The sequence below is a fragment of the Cynocephalus volans genome, chromosome X (assembly GCF_027409185.1).
Source record: "Cynocephalus volans isolate mCynVol1 chromosome X, mCynVol1.pri, whole genome shotgun sequence".
In the NCBI taxonomy this organism is placed as follows: domain Eukaryota; kingdom Metazoa; phylum Chordata; class Mammalia; order Dermoptera; family Cynocephalidae; genus Cynocephalus; species Cynocephalus volans.
Genome location: NC_084478.1, coordinates 10915194 through 10927943, shown reverse-complemented (window position 1 = coordinate 10927943; position 12750 = coordinate 10915194). Strand labels below are relative to the sequence as shown.

Below are 12750 nucleotides of genomic sequence, written 5' to 3'. Positions count from 1 at the left end.
TCCCATTTAGGTCAAGTCTCAAAATTAGCAGCCAGTCCCCTAGGCTGGCTAAAATCAAAAGTGGACAATAGCAAGTGTTGACAAAGATAGGGAGGAACTGGAATCTTTGTACATTGCTGGTGGGAATGTAAAACGGTACATTTGCTGCAGGAAGTAGTTTGGTGGTTCCTCAAAAAGTTAAACGTAGAAATACCATCTGACCCAGCAACTCCACTCCTAGATGTAGACCCAAAAGAAAAGAAAGCAAGGACTCAGAGAAACACTTGCACATGCATGTTCATAGCAGCACCGTTCGCAGTAGCTAACAGGTGGAACTACATATCCATTGACGAATGAATGAATAAACAAAATATGATAAAACCGTATAGCATAATATTATTCACCAATAAAAAGGAATGAAGTTCTGACACATTGTGTCACATGGATGAACCTCAAAAATATTATGCTGGGTGAAAGAAGCCAGACACAAAAGGCCACATACTGTATGATCCCATCTATATAAAATGTCCAGAATGGGCAAATTCACAGAGATGGAAAGTAGCAGGAAGCAGCAGTTGCCAGGGGTTGGGGGTGGAGGGATGGGGAGTGACTGTTTAATGGTATGGGGTCTCCTTTTGGGGGGATGAAAATGCATTGGAACTAGGCAGAGGTGGTTGCATGACATTGCAAATGTACTAAGTGCCACTGAATTGTTCACATTCAAATAGGTAATTTTATGTTACATGCATTTCACCTTAATTGAGAAAAACCAAAATACAACAATCCACAACCTCAGTAGCAACATAAGGACACTCTCTGCAGAAGGGTTTTGCTGTGTGTGTACTTCCCTGACCTTTCCAGGGCATGGAAGCAGTCTGGTGGTCTTACTGTGGACTTTTTTGTCCCCCTATGCTGTTGCTGTCTGATTTTTTCCTCTCCAGCACCATCCTGCTGTACCACATCATGGTCTGGGGCCTGGCCACCCTACTCTGCCTGGAGGGAGCTGTCATGCTTTACTACCCTTCTGTGTCCAGGTAAGCCAGCACGCCTGGCAGCCCAGGTGTTCCAACCCCAGGCCCATTCTGTGTTCTGCAGGAAATGGACATGCCCTGACCCACAGGGGTCGCCTTGCAGGTCACCCCATTGTCTTGTGCCATGTGACGCCACTCACAATCATGACCTGGAGGGCTTGCTGCAGGGCCTTGCACCCGTGATTTCCTTCCCGGCCTCTGCTTTTCTTGTTTGCATGCTCACAGTAGGTATGCAAAGCTTTTGGTATATCCTCTCCGTATTGGTGAAGCTTCCTCATGCCCACTCTTTAATTTTTATTCTTCACGCTTCCTCTGGAGGAGCAGGTGAGTTTAACATTTTAAGCAGGAGTTCGAGATGAGAAGCAAACGGGAGCTCTGGGAGGAGCTAATTCTGTGCCTCTGCTTCCTGCGCTTTCTCCCTTTTCTTCCATCCTGCACTCTTGGCTACCCTGAACACAGATGCAGGAAGATGTGGCCACTGAAACTGTTTCAGGCATTTCTTCAAGTTTAAAATCCCATCAATGCAACCATTTACAAGGCCTCAAGGCACCTGCAAGGACATATACTCTAACTTCCTATGGAAAACTGGAAAACAGGTGAGCAGTACCTGTGATTTTAGGGCTGTGTGGACTCGGATCAGCACAGCACAGCCCTCAGGATAAATTTGGCCCTTTGCCTGATTTTGTACATAAAGTTTTATTGGAACACAGCCCAATTTTATGTACTGTCTATGGCTGCTTTTGCACTACAACATCAGAGTAGAGTCGTTGTGACAGAGACTGTGGTATGACCCACAAAGCAGAGAATATTTACTATCTGTCCCTTTACAGAAAAAAATTGCTGGCCCACGGTGTTGATCATTTCTCCCCCTTCTTTTTCAATTTCTTTCAGCTACTCAGTTAGCGGTCTCCAAACTGGTTTTGCCTTATCAACCGTGAATACTCACAGGAGCTCCGTGTAGATCCATTCGTGTGCTCTCTTTCCTGGAGAACTTGAATAGGGCAGATACAGTGTCAGCAGCTGCTATAAGAGAACGCACTTAATTGGAAAGGGAGTTTCTGTCGCTTGCCCTCACCTGTGGGACCCTGGAGACCCCTGGCAAAGTGGAATCTGAGCCTAATGGCGTGAATGCTGGGGGGCTCACAAGGTGCCCCGAGGTGCTGTCAGGTCTTCAGGAAGCATCTTAATCCTTAATCAGCTCTTAGTCCTCACATCTCCCAACCTAGAGCCTTCGGGTCCTTCAAGCTCAAAGGCTCACTCTCATTTGCATGTACTTTCTGTCTTGGCAGTGGAGTCACTTCTCTTGCTCCTTGTCTCCCTTTCTCCCCTTGAGCCTTTCCAGACTGCATTGCAGCCTTCATAGCTGAAGATGAAAGTGCCTATACAAAAGGAGGTGGAAGCATAGAAATCCTTCCTATGGCAAGATGGGTATTGCATTTTTCCTGCCTGATTTTTCATATTTTCTGCCATTTTTTACCTTTTGGTTTGAACACTCCATGAATATTAAAAGTGCTTTTGTTTTTATCATTTCACCTTCTGTGGCCACAGGGGCTGGCTGTCATCTGCTTTTCTGCCTGCCCCTTTGGTTGGGCCTGCTCCATCTTCTCTCCCCTTTGCCTTGGTTCTCTCTGCCTATGGACCATTTTTCTTCTCTCCTACGTTATGCATTTCTTAGCTGATAGTTCCTACTTGGTAACATCCACTGTGTGGCTCCCCACACATCCTACGGTGACCGGCAATGCCTATGACTCATCAGTATAAAACCTTGTCCTTTTCCCTGAAAAGAATCACAGAAACAATTGATATCCATAATCATGAGAACAAATTTCCTTTGAAATATGAAGCTCAGGTATTTTGAGTTGCTCAGGGAGAGGGACGAGATGTCATTCATGCTACTGGCTAATGTGTAGCGTGTAGTAAGTGCTCAAAACCTAACTAGTTGAGTGCCTTTGTTTCTACTTGAATTTTGTGATTTTTTCCTTGAAGAGACCCCATGTAGGGAATCCTCTACCCCAGAGTGTCTTTTCCTTAAATGCCTTACAGGTCCTCCCATTTATGAGACAGAAACATGATTGATTTCCTTATTCTCCTGCAAATTATTGCTTGTTCTCAGACATGAGGAATGAGTCAGATTTCCTTTTGGTAGGGTCAGAAGTAGATTTGTGCATTTCTCTTTTCGCCCTCACCCTCTTATCTCAGCTTCCAGATAAGTCTGCATGTTTTAGCCAAAGCTTTGCATTCAAGAAGAATGACTCAGTTTTCTTCCCTCAGGTTTGAAAGGGGTCTGGACCACACCATCCCCCACTATGTCAGCACGTACTTGCCACTGCTCCTCGTCCTTGTGGCCAACCCCATCCTGTTCCAAAAGACAGTGACGGCAGATAAATAATAGGGAAGTTCTCCGGGTACATGGACACTGGGTAGGACCCCATGTCTGGGGCTCAGATAATGGCATGTCATTTCTGGAATTATCCAGGACAGTTGATCCCATTCATCATCCTCCAGAGGCATAAGGAGAATACAGTTGGATAAAGTAAACAGGTTTAAGAAATGAAAATGAGCAAGCCTGTTTAGTCATGGACCACACACATTGTCTGTCAACGTTTGTTATCTCAAGGCCAGGACAAGTTGGCCTTTCATTTCTGTGCAGGGCTCATGCTGGGTCTGCCCTTGGCACGCCTTAGAGGCTCCCAGGAATGGCCTTAGGAAACTGTGGAGGTGAGGTAGGAGCAGAAGGGGAGAGAAGGGGTGGGGGGAAGGGATGCAGCAAAGACTGAGGGGTCTGGATCCTGGTCAGTCCCATGATACTCTTGGCTTGTGTCTTTTCTCAGATGGGCAGGAAACAGGAAATGAGCCAGATGCAATGGGAAGAACTGGATAAGAGGAGTATCGTGAGTCAGTAGAATGTTAGGGAAAGACCTCTGGGCTGGGACTGGGGATTTCCATTCCAGCCCCTACCACCTCTTCAAGGAAGGGTGACCTGGAGCAAGTGTCCAGCTTCCTCGGGCTGCTGTGGATCCCTCAAGGGCAGAATGGGCATAAGGAAGTTTGCCTTCACAGAAAGGTTGTTTGAGGATCAGCTGTTGATTTTAGAATTTTAAAACATTGTTTAAAGTACTCTACCACTAGGGGCAGGAAATTATTGCGGCTCTTTGGGCCAGTCTTTTTATATCTACATTTAAATATGGTGTATTAAACACAGGAATTTTTTTACAAAATTAAGTAAAAAATAGTGATTTAAGTATATCAAACCAATGAAAATGACTCATAGAAAAAAGGACTGAAAAGAAATACAGTAAAACGTTAACAGTGGAGGGACCATGGGTCATTAATTCTTCTGTAAACTTTTATACTTTCTAACATGTCTATAAGGAGAAACTTAAAATAGTTAAGTATTTTAAAATAACAGGTGTGTATTATTTTTATAATAGAGAAATATAAACCTTTAAAAATATAGTCCCTGAACTAGTAATATCCAAATAAAACTGGAAGTTTAGTTCAGATCACTGTTAATTTCTTATTTGTGACAAACGTCCTGTGGTTGTGTAAATTGTGAACACTGGGGGGAAGCTGGGCAAAGAGTATAGGTATACAGAAGCTTTCTGAGCTACCTTTGCAATTTTTAAGTCAATCTAACATTGCTTCAAAGTAAAAATTTTAAAAATATACATTCCTTAGAGTCTAGGAGGACTCCAAATTGGAAGTTGTGAGGCATGGAGGTCAGTAGCTTGCTTTGCCTCATACTCTCTGGTTTTGATTATGGGCTCACATCTGCTCTGATTCCGCTCTCTGTACTCAGTAAACAGAAATAATGAACACTGTGTGTGGTTCCCTTCTGTTCCTCCCAGTGGCCTCTTTACTAAAAGGACGACAAGGCATTTACACGGAGAACGAGCGATGGATGGGAGCTGTGATCAAGATCCGATTTTTCAAAATAATGCTGGTTTTAATTATTTGGTAACCTTTCTTCTATTTTTATTTTTATTGCTTGTGGTAAGGGATAGGCAAATGGTTTTCCCTTTTGCTTTTCCAAGTGTGACCTGGAAGTTCCAAAGAGAAGAGTCTTTGGAGAGGAAATATTTGAAACAGTGGTAGGAGCCCTTTGAGGAAATACATGGAGGACAGGGGAGCAAGTCCAGAGGGTATGAATTTCTGGAAGAATATCCAAATGTACTCAAATTATATATAACGCTCTTAGAACAAGAACTCCCCGATTTAGTTTTGAAATGTCCCCGCCATATGCATCCAGTATTTCATCCCATTGCTGGGATTAACTGAAATGAAGCAGTTGATCATACTTTCTAAATCCACCCATGTGCCTCAATCGTGACACCAGAATTTCTGTATCTCACAGAGGAGCAAGCGCACATCTTCCGTGTAAAGACTCATACCTCAGTCACGAAGGGCAGAGAACAGGCTGAGCAAGTTTGCTCTTCAGTTTTCCTCATCACTGGTGTCCTACCCAAAAGGACAGGTGGATGCTTTGAAAGTAGACCTGTAGCCAGTGCAAAAAAGGTGGAAATTAGAACACCCTGCACTGCAGCAACTCAACACTCTGCAGGACAGGGCAAGCCTTTGTGGTCTTAATAACTAATCTGATATTAGGAGATTTGTTTGAACATCCTCCTAGGAGAGACTTAAATTATCTCTCACTAAAAATACACTCAGCTCATCATATCAAACTACACTGACCCCCAAGAGTAACATTTTAAAGTTCCAGCATAAAATGTCAAAATAAGATTTGTTTTGGTCTACATCGAAACTTCGGGTTACTCCTCAAACAAAGAATGAATTCTGGGTTATTTGACACGGTGCTAGAACTTTATACCCTGAAGTGGCACTGAGTGTTACCATTGGAAGGATTTGCTGATCTCTGCTTTAGAGTGTGAGGAGTTATAGTTCTTAAATTCTTGCTGTGCTGGTTCCTTGTGCTTTCTTACTGCTGAAGTGGTCTTCCCTCCACCAGGAATTAGGAATTTTAGGCATTTGTAGAAATCGTTCCCTGACCTCAGCATTTAAAAGTGAATTTTGTTGCATGTTCTCTTTATCCATGGGCCATTTTCTTTCTAACAGTTGGTTGTCAAATATCATCAATGAAAGCCATTTATTCTATCTTGAAATGCAACCAGATATCAATGGAGGCTCTTTGAAAGGTGTGAGAAGTGCAGCCAAGACCATGTGGCTTATTATGGTAGGTAGATTTAAAATTTTCAGCTTGGAAAGAAAAAACACGCAGAAGTATGATGTATTGTCATATAAATATATAGTGAGTTGAATAGTTTCCTGGGCTACCTATATCTGGCCTTTGTGTGCTAAGCTACCAGGTTTCATTCATTATTGGGATCATTATTAAATGGATACAACTCTGGTAAATTAATTTGGCACAGTGCATCAAAACTGTCAGGCAGACTCACAATATCAGATCTTTTATCTTGAAGGAGTATTTCAGACCACGAAGAAGCCATAGGGATGAAGAAATTTCTAGTAGCATTATCCATAATTATAAAGCATTATAGGAAACCCAAATTTGAAAAAAAAAGGGGGGGAGGTGGTTAAGTAAATTATAGTCTTTCATCCTGGTGGAATGTTACCCAGATTTTTTAAATGACTCTTATGAAATTTCTGATACTAAGTGGACAAGGTAGGATATGAAATTATACCAGTTACAACTACATAAACACATATGTATATAAAAATATTGGCTGGAAATACAAGAAATGATAATAGGGTGGAAGCGCCATGGGTAGACTTCTCCCCCGGTGTTTTGATTATATTACATTTACAATAAGAAAGGCATGCATGAGCTGAAGTCTCCACTGGCGGAGAGGTCCAGTCTGTGCTACACAGAATTAATGCTTACATTGCTTCCGAGTTGGGAAAGATCTGATTCACAAGAACCTTAAAATGAGGACAGCACTAGCCTCCTCAGTCCCTGTGCTTTGGTTTGGAGCTAACAAACCAAACACATGAAGTTAACCAAGGGAACCACACAAATGGAGGGATATTTCCCAGACTCACCTTTGCCTGAACAACATTTCTTAAATCAAATTCTGAGTTTACAGTGCAAGGTAGAAAGCTACAGGAGAGCAAAGCACCGTAGGCAGAGGCGAGAACGTGCTTGGTTCCATTGCCTGGGTCACATGGATCTCCTCCCCCCCCCCTTTTTCCCCCTCCCTTCCCCTCCTCCTTTCTCCTTTTTCTTTTTTCTTTTTTTTAAAGATGACCGGTAAGGGGATCTCAACCCTTGGCATGGTGTTGTCAGCAGCACGGTCAGCCACTGAGCGAACCGACCACCCTATATGGGATTCAAACCCATGGCCTTGGTGTTATCAGCACCGCACTCTCCGGAGTGAGCCACAGGCTGGCCCTGCCCCTTTCTCCTTTTCTCTGCTTCCTCTCCCCACTTTTTTTAACTGTATAAAATGGCACTACCATTTGTATTATGTTTCCATCGCTTCTTTAAACGTGTCACTGATGAAGTTTTTGAGTGTTGTGCGCCTAACCCCATTTTCCCCATAAGTCCTGTGTTCTGCACTGCTCATTTTTGCAGAGCGCTGTGATTTTGAGGAACGCCTATGTTGCGTTAGGACAGAATTGGCCATACTTTCTCCCTGAGCCAAGTACCATCCGGGTGGTAGAAAAGCAGCACCAAGCCCCTCTCCTCTGGCTCCTCCCGTTTTTGACTCCACCCTCAGACTCTGCCCAAACAGGAGGGTAGCCTGCAAGCGTCTCCCGCCTTCCTGGGCTGCACTGGCCATCCCGGCTCCAGGTCCCAAAGCTCCTTGTACATTTCCTTCTCAATACACTCACCACGACTCCCTGACCTCACCTGGCAAGCACTGGTCCACCCCAGCAGACCATGAGTTCCCTAAGGGCTGACTATGCATCTTTTTCTCCCGAGTCTGGCCACAGTACACATTCTGTCCACACTTGTCCCGCCACTCACCCACTCCGTGTCACCAGGCACTGCCGGAGCCCCAGTTGCTGGAAGATGTCCACCACCATCTCCATGGGGGTGTGGTCCGTGACCGTGAAGGGGCTGAGGTTGAGGATGCACCGCAGCTTCAGGGGGTGCGGGCTGTTGGCCGGCAGCTCAGGGGGCTCCTCTGTGAAGTACGTGATGGAATTGCTCACGATGCCCTCCTGCCTCTGTCTGGCATTCTCTAGAACGGGGACAAGCAGGAACAATAAGCCACACAAAAATCCTGGCCGAGAAACTCCACCCTATAGCCCCACACGTCATCCTCGAATCCTACAGAAAAGGGGTTTAGAGGACAAACTGCACATTTTTAATGAGGGGCTTCAGCCAAAGATCTGTGAAACTGGCATCTCTCTTAAGCTATGCTATGCCAGGTTCCCCCTGCTGTGACCAGATCTTTGGTTGCCAAAGTCTTGCAAAATGGGCCTGATCAAGACGGCTCCTTTGGGGATATTCATTGCTTCCCCCCTGCAATCCAGGGCTCCCCTAATGGCCAAGGGCCCTCCACTCTTGCTTTCCTAACACTCCTCCATCTACTCAGAGGCTGAAGTTTGACGGGACAAGAAACCTCACTTAGCTGCCCAATAACCTTAATACATTGTTTTTTTTCGGGTTTTTTTTTTTCTTACAAAATCAGTCATAACTGGCCCAAATGGCATTGTGAATCTTGAGAGGAAGAAGGAACCAATAAGACCAGCCCAGGCTCACAACCCAGAAATGCAGCTCAATCCCAAATATGGCCCTTGTGTGCAAAGAAACAACCTCAGAAAAGCTACATCCCCCAACCCCTTGGATCTCCTGTCTTAAAAATGGGCCATTTGGTGGATTTCTCAAAGAAAGATAGTAAAACTGTTATGGTAGCAATTAGCCTGTTTCTGTCTGTAGGCAAGGCCATGTGAAAGAAAGCTGAAGAAAAGTAGGGTAACAGGAACTCATTAGAAACACAGCTTAATGTAGTGCTAGAAACCCGGGCTATTTTAAATCACGCATGAAATAAATCCATCGGTCTCAAGATATTTCTGCAAGGCGATTTTCCTTCTGTTGGAATTTTAATCTTTCTTTTGGTTCATGAGAAAAGCTTAGGGAAAATGTACAGCAAGACTAGCCTTAGAATGGATCCTGGTTTCTGTAATAACATTTCTTGCCTTCTCAAGACTACTATTCACCTATATTGTTCTTTCAAAAATAAAATTCTAACTGCCTCCTCTAAGGCCATTTAGTACAATAGAGTACTTTAATGGAAATCTGGCAGTGTTTGGGGTCAGGCTGAGTCTGAAAGGGGGTCTCTGTTTAAAAGCAGAACAGTGGGCCTGCTGGGCAAATGCCTGCACATTATATGGGTCAGATGAAATCCAGTTACATCAAATGGAATATGGTTCAACCACAAACACGAGACGACACTGATGCACATGTTTTCAAATGTAGATCGTGCACGATACACACTGTGTACCTCTCTCCTAAACCAAGATGCTTCCATCTTTAAGCACTATGGCAGGGAGGCAGCGGTCAACACATACTTGCTCATTTTTGTAGACCACTGACTCCCATAATGTCCCACATAACAAGATTTCCATCTATTTTAACAGGTTGAATGTCAGGATTGAATCAAGCCACAGACCCCAATTAAGAACTGATCACATGGATTTGCCGAACCTCTTATAAAACCCAATATGACTTAGTGAACCATCAATCCACTTCCTAAAATAAATAACAAGCTTATATTTCCTCTGAATTTACTGATTGGGTTTAAAGCCCTGATTCTAACAGCCACTACCTCAATGAACTCATGCTCTCAAGTGCACTCCCAGTGCCTGGACAATGCCTAGCACACAGTAGACAAAAAACAGATATTTGCTAAATGCACGCATGAATGAATGGTAGGTCTACCAAATGACAGTGTATCTGGTTCTGCCTGCCATGTAGAACAGAGCCTATTTCATGTGGGAGGCATTAGGAAGGAAAGCCCATGAGCTATTCACTGCCAAGCAAGAATCATAGGCATCGGCTAGGGTCGGAGCCAGAAATCTGAGCTTGTGCTCCAACACCGGTAACTGCTGCTCTCTCCAGAAGGGCTCTGCTAGGCCACTTTGGAACTCTATTATAAGCATGTATATTAACTTTGGGGTTAGAGCTGTTATGTATAGGCCAAAAGCTGGTGAATGGAAGAAGAACCGGCAAGAAATCTTTTTGCAACTCTCTACTAGAGTGAACCACCTACTCCCAGTTTGGACCAGAAATCTTTGTCAGTCACCAAAATGCCTGCAACAAAACTATAGCACATAAGTTCACAGAGGACAGAGACTGTGTATTGTCATCCACGGACCCACCGCTCCTAGGATAGCACCAACACATGGTGGACGCTCAAGAAATATTTCTGTATGAAAGAATAAACCAAATCCTCACCCAGTGGATGAGCTAGTGGTAGGAAAGAATAGACTCACAGGCCCCAGGGACTCTTGGGAGCCCATGTTGGGAAAGAAACCAAAAAATTATAGCCCAAAATGAACATATTTTTTAAGAGCCAGGAAGGAAATGCTCTAAATGGGGTAAATATTAACCATGTCCTTCAATGGTGATAAGAAAGTGGATGCCTTTTTAAATTTTTCCTTTTTTTTTCTAATTTCCCCAATATTCTATGAGTGTGTATTACTTTTACTTTTTTAAAAACCTAATAGTCCTTATTTTTAAATGTTTTAAAGTTAAAGTAGTTAAACTTTTTTCTAACTGTCTTTAACATAGGTGGTTTGTCATATATTCTACTAGAGCTAGTCTCAGTGACCACAGCCCCTGAAATATGATGTACATTTTATGAGCAGCCACTGAGGTTATTCAACTTGACATTCTACTTTCTAGCAGCAATATAAGGATACTTCAAAAGTTCATGGAAAGATTCATACAACCTTTAATTCTATTTTCCCATGAACTTTTTGAAGTACCCTTGTACACAGAGGGCATAATCAATAGTGTTTGTAAGATGAATTTTACAAACTGTGATAGGCCAAGAAATTTTAAAAGACTAGAAAGAATCACACATCTGGTAAGCTATTAAGTGGCTTTAGAGCAACGGTTCTCAACTGGGAGCAATTTTGCCCCCACCCCCCACCCCCAGGGGACATTTGGCAATGTCTGGAGACATTTTTGGTTGTCACAATTGGGAAGGGGAGGTGCTCCTGGCATCTGGTGGGTGGAGGCCAGGGATGCTGCTAAACATCCTACAGTGCATAGGACAGTTCCCACCACAGAGAACGATCCAGCCCCAAATGTCCATCGTGCTAAGGTTGAGAACCCCTACTTTAGAGTAATTATGTGTTTAGGGAGGTAATACTCTACCATCTTGTTAACCAGAAATGCTTCCATAAAACAGATGTAATTAATGAAAATGATTAAAATAAAAACTTGGAAGCAACCACAGTAGCGGTCGGTACATAGATGATAGGATAAAAAAGTAAACACTATATAGAAGAAAAAACATATTATCTTATGACAGGTTATTGTCTACCAAAGCATGGAAAAGTCCCCCTTCACATCCATCTGTATATCTATATCTATATCTACATATTTACATATATGTATATTTTAACATCCCCAGCAGAAAGAAGTAGATGGCCCTACTGTTCCCCATGATCTAGTCCAATCATTAACAGCCCTCCCAGGCAGACACCTCTATACCTCTGAATAGCTTGTCCAACAGATGTGACACTTATCCTCTTGTTCAGTCCTGGATGTGGACCCCTTTCTGCAAGTGAGCATCTTCCACGTGCTGAAGAGTCATCATTCAATCATCCACCAGACGAGGAGATGAGGTCCCTCCACTCTTCCCCGCCACCCTACCCTTCCCTCCTTTCATCTCCTCTGTGGCTCCCATTGAGGCCTCTCTGAAGCCTTCCTGGCTTAACTGCACAACTCAAGATTAGAAGAGCCTGAGCCCCGCTGAGTACAGAAAGAGCCTCATACTTGCAAAGAGAAACGAGAGGCCAAGTCCCATTCACCAGGAATTGGAACACGGGTCACGTACGGCCCCATGTATTAACATGTGATGACGAAGATGGCCACATTGCCCGGGCAGTGCTAACTATTCTCCCTCTAGCAGAGACGTAGCTGTGCTTTGGTATTCCAGAGACGGATTGAAAATAAAACATTTTCAGCTTCATGTGAGCGGTTGTTACAATTGTAAACATGATGTGTAAGAAAACTCATCATTTACCTCATTCACCATTCTTTTTTTATCGCATCTATTTTGCATCTGTCTGTAATCTTTGCTCCCATTTCCCCTAAAAGTGACACTGGCTAAATGTGAACGTCACATTTCTATACTCATAAAAGGGCAGATAGGGCCGAGCCTGTGGCGCACTTGTTAGAGTGCTGTGCTGGGAGCACGGCACGCTCCTGCCGCGGGTTCGGATCCTATATAGGAATGACTGGTGCACTCACTGGCTGAGTGCCGGTCACGAAAAATAAATAAATAAATAAATAAATAAATAAATAAATAAATAAATAAATAAATAAATAAAAGGGCAGATAATTCCTCAAGTACAGGTCATGAATTTCTCCCCTAGAGTACAGGGACTCTTCTCTTTCCACAGACCAGGAAAACAGCTCTTGTGATTCCTCAGAGCAACACACTCCTTGCTTTGGCACAAACTGTGTAAATAGCTGCTTCTGTACTATTACGGGTCTGACTGAAAGCACAGAGGTACTATTGACACTGTGTGGTGCCTCTTCAGACGCTCCAAACACAGCTTCTAGGAGAGTCCATGGTGG

General features: G+C 43.6%; 1 protein-coding gene and 1 pseudogene across 1 annotated transcript in view; one reads left to right on the top strand and one right to left on the bottom strand.

Moving 5' to 3' along the window:
• LOC134367164 (G-protein coupled receptor 143-like) overlaps window positions 1-12750 on the top strand; it is a 248805-nt gene that overhangs the window by 14420 nt on the left and 221635 nt on the right. The window lies entirely within an intron of this gene.
• Window positions 7953-12750, bottom strand: part of LOC134367016 (H(+)/Cl(-) exchange transporter 4-like) — a 28697-nt pseudogene continuing 23899 nt past the window's right edge.